Genomic DNA, 8,391 nt, shown 5'->3' with positions numbered 1-8,391 from the left:
TATAAATAGTAACATAGACACAAAGAGAAGCAAGCAGACACAGAAGGAAGACCAACACTATCTGAAGATGACTCAGGTAGACCAGTGTACAATCCTAGGAGCCCCAGAGATAGTTGACTAGAAAACCGAGGCAAGGATTTTCTCCCAGAGCCAACAGAGAAAGAGACCCTTCTTCTAGAGCTGGTGCCCTGAATTTGGACTCCTGGACTCCTAAACCGTGGAAAATAAATTTCTGTTCTTTAAAACCATTCACTTGTGGTATTTTTGTTATAGCAGCATTAAGAAGCTAAGATCTCTTATTATCCCTTTATTTCTGTGTGGTTGGTAGTAATAGCTCCTCTTTCATTCGTGATATAGCAATTTGAGTCTTGTCTCTTTTTTGCTTAATCAGTATAGCTAAAAAGTTTTGTCAATTTTGCTGATCTTTTCAAGGACTAACTCTGGGTTTCATTCTGTCTTTATTATTTACTTTTCTGCTTGATTTGAGTGTACTTTACTTTTTAAGGTGGAAGAGTAGGTTATTGATTTGGGATTTTTGTTCTTTTTTCGTATAGGCCTTTCAGCTATAAATTTTTCTCTAGGCATGGCTTTCCTGCACCCCATAAGTTTTGGCATGTTGTGTTTTTGCTTTCATTCATCTCAAAGTAAATTACAATTTCCTTTGTGATTTATCATTTAACCCACTGGTTATTTAGGAGTATGTTGTTTAATGTATGTGTATTTGTATATTTCTCGACTTTTGTGTGTGGTTGATCTCTGATTTAATTCCATTGTGGTCAGAGAATGTACTTTGTATGACTTTAATTCTTTTAACTTTATTGAGGCTTGTTTTATGGCTTAACATATGGTCCGTCTTGGAGACTGTTCTATGTGTGCTTAGGAGAATGTGTACTCTGCTGTTCTTAGTTGTAGTGTAACAGATGTCTGTCAGGTTTAGTTGTAGTGTAACAGATGTCATTTGGGTTTAGTTGGTTTATAGTATTGTTCAAATCTTCTTTTCCTTGTTGATCATCTGCCTTATTATATCCTTTAATGAAAGTAGGGTATTGAGTCTCCATTATTGTAAATTGTCTATTTCTCTGTTCAGTTCTGTCTATTATTGCTTCATATATTTGGGGGCTCTGTTGTTAGATGCATATACGCTTATGATGACTGTATCTTCCAAATTAATCGGCCCTTTTATCATTGTAATGGCTGGTTTGATGTCTTTCCTAAATCTGACATCTGGGTTCTCACATAGGCAGTATCTGTTTCTTCCTTTTTTCCCTATATGTGGGTCACATTTTCCAGCTTCTTTGCATGCCTTATAATTCTTTTTTTTTTTTTTTTGCATTTTAGATAATAAGTTGTAGCAACTCTGAATACCTATTCCTGAATACCTATTCTTGTTCCCCATACATGAGGATAGTTGTTGTTTGCTTGTTTATTTGTTTAGTGACTTGGATGGACTATTTTAGTGAAGTCAATTTCCTGCACAGTATAAGGCCTGTGATGTCACTCCTCAGAGGGTACTGCTTTGAGCATGAACACAGTCACCCTGGGATGACAGCAGTTTTAGCAGATTTCCTTTGTCTCTTCCCCTGATCTCTGTTAAACTTTCTGCCTCAGTTAGTATTACACTCAGCTGTTGGTCTCTAAAGGACCCATGGTGGTGTATAGTTAAGCGCTTGACTGCTAACTGAAAGGTCAGCGGTTCAAACCCGCCAGACGCTCCATGGGAAACAGATGTGTCAGTCTGATTTCGTAAAGGTTACAGCCTTAGAAACCCTAAGGGGCAATTCTGCTCTGTCCTATTTGATCGCTATGAGTCAGAATTGACTTGATGGCAGTGGGTTTATTATTATTATTATTTGGTTAAACCCAGAACCCAGTGCCGTCGAGTCGATTCTGACTCATAGCGGGACCCTATAGGACAGAGTAGAACTGCCCCATAGAGTTTCCAAGGGGCACCTGGTGGATTCAAACTCCTGATCCTTTGGTTAGCACCCATAGCACTTAACCACTACGCCACCAGGTTAGTCTCTACTAAATGCTGGTTGATTCTTTGCTTATTTTTAACAATACTCTGGGACATAAATTGCTTCATAGTCTGATCCAATTAAATTTGGATAGAAGTAGTCTTTTATGCTTATTATGAGCCAAGGGGGCTCTTTTTAGTTGTTTTTCCCTGATTCTCTCTGGTAAACTAGCTGCCGTATGGTTTAGCTTGTTGCTGTCACAGCGCTATCAGCTTCCTCTTAATTGTTTACCACCAAAATATCTATCGTTTATTGAGTTTTCTTAGGCTTAAACTCTCCCAGGCTTTGTTTCAAATGATATCTAAATGGAGCTTCCATCAAGCTGAGCTGGGGCAGGGGAAAGAAGGAAATGAGTTGTGGCTCAAGGGTCATACAGTCTTATTCTTGTTAACAAGATTTAGTAGATTCAGTAGGTTCTTTGTTTTCTGTAGGCACTTAGGATAATTTCAAGAGACTCAATTGTTTTTCCAATATATATGTTTTTTTTATCAGTTTCGGTTGTTTTGCTGGGAAATGGGTCCACTGGCCTCCTCACACCACCATTCTGGAAGTGAAACTTCCCACATATAATCTTAGTTTTAAAATTAATATGAATATATAACATATATATATATGTCTGTATATATATATACATTATATATATATGTTATATATTCATATTAATTTTAATATATATATATATATACATATTTCATGCTCACCACCAATCCTTGTATCAATGTCTCTATAGTCATTTTGGTTGCCTAAAACTTATTCCGTACTGGACTCCTCATGAAGGGCTCTTGGGAATGAGAATTCCTGAGTTCTTGGATCTGATAACAGTTTTTATGTGCCCATTATACCTACTGGATATCAACCTTGAGTCACACTTTCCTCCAGTCATCTTAAGTATATTACTTCATTTTCATCACTTTTGAGAAATTTGATGATAATCTGATTTTCCCTCAAATCCTTTTGTATCCTCATTAAAAAAAAAATTTATCTTTCTCTCATTTGTTTTAAGACATTATCTGTTGTGTTTATTCACTCTTCTGTTACATTAGATGAATTTTCGTTCTTGAGATTTTTTTTCTTCTATTTATAATTCTTTCTTAAGTTCTGTCATCTTGTTAATTCTTCTAACTCAGATTTACGTTGTGTTGTCATATCTTGTATCATTTACTTAATGCGTCTTAGCTCACTTTGGACAGTAGATTAGTTTGATTATTTTGGGGGGCATGTCTTTCTGGCTTGCTTTTAGTATCTATATGACATCATTAAACTTATTGTCATATTTAATAATTTTGTGTGAGATTTGACTTTGATAGCTTTTAGTTCATTTTAATGTGAAATTAATTTTCATGAACTTTTAGAAAGAGGCAGATTTTGAGAAGCTTTTTAAAAATTATTTTGTTGTGCTTTAGGTGAAACCACATCTCAAGTTAGTTTCTCGTACAAAAATTTATACGCACATTGTTATGTGACCCTAGGTGCCATCCCTATAGAGTGACATCACACTCCTCCTTTCCACTCTGGATTTCCTGTATCCATTCAACCAGCTCCTGTCCACTTCCACCTTCCCATCAGGCCTCTGAGTAGGAGCTACCCACTTAGTCTCATGGTGGGTATCTGCTTGAACTAAGAAACATACTCTTCATGAGTATCATTTTATGTCTTTTAGTCCAGTCTAATCTTTGTCTGAAGAGTTGGCTTCAGGAATCGTTTTAGCTTTGGGCTAACAGACAGTCCAGGGACCATGACCTCTGTGGTCTCTCCAGTCTCAGATCATTAAGTCTGGTCTTTTTACTAGAATTTGAGGTCTGCGTCCCAGTTTCCTCCTGCTGCATCAGGGATTCTCTGTTGTGTTCTCTGTCAGGGCAGTCATTGGTGGTAGCCGGGCACCATCAAGTTCTACTGGTCTCAGGCTAATAAAGTTTCTGCCTTATGTGGCCGTTTCTGTCTCTTGGGCTCATATTATCCTTGTGTCTTGGTATTCTTCATTCTCCTTTGCTCCAGGTGGGTTGGGACCAATTGATGCATCTTAGATGGCCACTCACTAGCTTTTTTTTTTTTTTTTTATTAACTTTTATTGAGCTTCAAGTGAACGGTTACAAATCAAGTCAGACTGTCACATATAAGTTTATATACACCTTACTCCGTACACCCACTTGCTCTCCCCCTAATGAGTCAGCCCTTCCAGCCTCTCCTTTTGTGACAATTTTGCCAGCTTCCAACTCTCTCTATCCTCCCATCCCCCCTCCAGACAGGAGATGCCAACACAGTCTCAAGTGTCCACCTGATATAATTAGCTCACTCTTCATCAGCATCTCTCACCTACCCACTGTCCAGTCCCTTTCATGTCTGATGAGTTGTCTTCGGGAATGGTTCCTGTCCTTTGCCAACAGAAGGTTTGGGGACCATGACCGCCGGGATTCCTCTAGTCTCAGTCAGACCATTAAGTATGGTCTTTTTATGTGAATTTGGGGTCTGCATCCCACTGATCTCCTGCTCCCTCAGGGGTTGTCTGTTGTGCTCCCTGTCAGGGCAGTCGTCGATTGTGGCCGGACACCAACTAGTTCTTCTGATCTCAGGATGATGTAGGTCTCTGGTTTATGTGGCCCTTTCTGTCTCTTGGGCTCTTAGTTGTCGTGTGGCCTTGGTGTTCTTCATTCTCCTTTGCTCCAGGTGGGTTGAGACCAATTGATGCATCTTAGATGGCCGCTTATTAGCATTTAAGACCCCAGATGCCACATTTCAAAGTGGGATGCAGAATGTTCTCATAATAGAATTATTTTGCCAATTGACTTAGAAGTCCCCTTAAACCATGGTCCCAAAACCCCCGCCCTTGCTCTGCTGACCTTTGAAGCATTCATTTTATCCCGGAAACTTCTTTGCTTTTGGTCCAGTCCAGTTGAGCTGACCTTCCATGTATTGAGTATTGTCCTTCCCTTCACCTAAAGCAGTTCTTATCTATTAATTAATCAGTAAAAAAACCCTCTCCCCCCTCCCTCCCTCCCCCCCTCATAACCACAGAAGTATGTGTTCTTCTCAGTTTATACTATTTCTCAAGATCTTATAATAGTGGTCTTATACAATATTTGTCCTTTTGCCTCTGACTAATTTTGCTCAGCATAATGCCTTCCAGGTTCCTCCATGTTATGAAATGTTTCATAGAATCATCACTATTCTTTATCGATGCGTAGTATTTCATTGTGTGAATATAAAAAAAAAAAGTGAATATACCACAGTTTATTTAGCCATTCATCCATTGATGGACACCTTGGTTGCTTCCAGCGTTTTGCTATTGTAAACAGAGCTGCAATAAACATGGGTGTGCATATATTTGTTTGTGTGAAGGCTCTTATTTCTCTAGGGTATATTCCGAGGAGTGGGATTTCTGGGTTGTATGGTAGTTCTATTTCTAACTGTTTAAGATATTGCCAGATAGATTTCCAAAGTGGTTGTACCATTTTACATTCCCACCAGCAGTGTATAAGAGTTCCAGTCTCTCCGCAGCCTCTCCAACATTTATTATTTTGTGTTTTTTGGATTAATGCCAGCCTTGTTGGAGTGAGATGGAATCTCATCGTAGTTTTAATTTGCATTTCTCTAATGGCTAATGATCGAGAGCATTTTCTCATGTATCTGTTAGCTGCCTGAATATCTTCTTTAGTGAAGTGTGTGTTCATATCCTTTGCCCACTTCTTGATTGGGTTGTTTGTCTTTTTGTGGTTGAGTTTTGACAGAATCATATAGATTTTAGAGATCAGGCGCTGGTCGGAGATGTCCTAGCTGAAAATTCTTTCCCAATCTGTAGGTGGTCTTTTTACTCTTTTGGTGAAGTCTTTAGATGAGCACAGGTGTTTGATTTTTAGGAGCTCCCAGTTATCTGGTTTCTCTTCATCATTTTTGGTAATGTTTTGTATTCTGTTTATGCCTTGTATTAGGGCTCCTCAGGTTGTCCCAATTTTTTCTTCCATGATCTTTATCGTTTTAGTCTTTATGTTTAGGTCTTTGATCCACTTGGAGTTAGTTTTTGTGCATGGTGTGAGGTATGGGTCCTGTTTCATTTTTTTGCAAATGGATATCCAGTTATGCCAGCACCATTTGTTAAAAAGACTATCTTTTCCCCAATTAACTGACTCTGAGCCTTTGTCAAATATCAGCTGCTCGTATGTGGATGGATTTATATCTGGGTTCTCAATTCTGTTCCACTGGTCTATATGCCTGTTGTTGTACCAATACCAGGCTGTTTTGACTACTGTGGCTGTATAATAGGTTCTGAAATCAGGTAGAGTGAGGCCTCCCACTTTCTTCTTCTTTTTCAGTAATGCTTTGCTTATCCGAGGCTTCTTTCCCTTCCATATGAAGTTGGTGATTTGTTTCTCTATCGCCTTAAAAAATGACATTGGAATTTGGATCGGAAGTGCATTGTATGTATAGATGGCTTTTGGCAGAATAGACATTTTTACTATGCTAAGTCTTCCTATCCATGAGCAAGGTATGTTTTTCCACTTATGTAGGTTCCTTTTAGTTTCTTGCACTAGTACTTAGTAGTTTTCTTTGTATAGGTCTTTTACATCCTTGGTAAGATTTATTCCTAAGTATTTTATCTTCTTGGGGGCTACTGTGAATGGTATTGATTTGGTTATTTCCTCTTCGATGTTCTTTTTGTTGATGTAGAGGAATCCAAGTGATTTTTGTATGTTTATCTTATCACCTGAGACTCTGCCAAACTCTTCTATTAGTGTCAGTAGTTTTCTGGAGGATTCCTTGGGGTTTTCTGCGTATAAGATCATGTCATCTGCAAATAGAGATAATTTTACTTCCTCTTTGCCAATCCGGATGCCCTTTATTTCTTTGTCTAGCCTAATTGCTCTGGCTAGGACTTCTAGCACAATGTTGAATAAGAGCAGTGATAAAGGGCATCCTTGTCTGGTTCCCGTTCTCAAGGGAAATGCTTCCAGGTTCTCTCCATTTAGAGTGATGTTGGCTGTTGGCTTTGCATAGATGCCCTTTATTATGTTGAGGAATTTTCCTTCAATTCCTATTTTGGTGAGAGTTTTTATCATAAATGGGTGTTGGACTTTGTCAAATGCCTTTTCTGCATCAATTGATAAGATCATGTGGTTTTTGTCTTTTGTTTTATTTATGTGGTGGATTACATTAATGGTTTTTCTAATATTAAACCAGCCTTGCATACCTGGTATAAATCCCACTTGGTCGTGGTGAATTATTTTTTTTGATATGTTGTTGAATTCTATTGGCTAGAATTTTGTTGAGGATTTTTGCATCTATGTTCATGAGGGATATAGGTCTGTAATTTTCTTTTTTTGTAATGTCTTTACCTGGTTTTGGTATCAGGGAGATGGTGGCTTCATAGAATGAGTTGGGTAGTATTCCGTCATTGTCTATGCTGTGAAATACCTTTAGTAGTAGTGGTATTAACTCTTCTCTGAAAGTTTGGTAGAACTCTGCAGTGAAGCCATCCGGGCCAGGGCTTTTTTTTGTTGGGAGTTTTTTGATTACCGTTTCAATCTCTTTTTTTGTTATGGGTCTATTTAGTTGTTCTACTTCTGATTGTGTTAGTTTAGGTAGGTAGTGTTTTTCCAGGAATTCATCCATTTCTTCTAGGTTTTCAAATTTGTTAGAGTACAATTTTTCGTAATAATCTGATATGATTCTTTTAATTTCAGTTGGGTCTGTTGTGATGTGGCCCATCTCGTTTCTTATTTGGGTTATTTGTTTCCTTTCCTGTATTTCTTTAGTCAGTCTAGCCAATGGTTTATCAATTTTGTTATTTTTTTCAAAGAACCAGCTTTTGGCTTTGTTAATTCTTTCGATTGTTTTTCTGTTCTCTAATTCATTTAGTTCAGCTCTAATTTTTATTATTTGTTTTCTTCTGGTGCCTGATGGGTTCTTTTGTTGCTCACTTTCTATTTGTTCAAGTTGTAGGGACAGTTCTCTGATTTTGGCTCTTTCTTCTTTTTGTATGTGTGCATTTATCGATATAAATTGGCCTCTGAGCACTGCTTTTGCTGTGTCCCAGAGGTTTTGATAGGAAGTATTTTCATTCTCGTTGCATTCTATGAATTTCCTTCTTTCCTCCTTGATGTCTTCTATAACCCAGTCTTTTTTCAGGAGCGTATTGTTCAGTTTCCAAGTATTTGATTTCCTTTCCCTAGTTTTTCTGTTATTGATTTCTACTTATTGCCTTGTGGTCTGAGAAGATGCTTTGTAATATTTCGATGTTTTGGATTCTGCAAAGGTTTGTTTTATGACCTAATATGTGGTCTATTCTATAGAATGTTCCATGTGCGCTAGAAAAAAAGTATACTTTGCAGCAGTTGGGTGGAGAGTTCTGTATAAGTCAATGAGGTCAAGTTGGTTGATT

Source organism: Elephas maximus, chromosome 1 (genome assembly GCF_024166365.1).
Source record: "Elephas maximus indicus isolate mEleMax1 chromosome 1, mEleMax1 primary haplotype, whole genome shotgun sequence".
In the NCBI taxonomy this organism is placed as follows: domain Eukaryota; kingdom Metazoa; phylum Chordata; class Mammalia; order Proboscidea; family Elephantidae; genus Elephas; species Elephas maximus.
Note: the sequence above shows the minus strand (reverse complement) of the source record.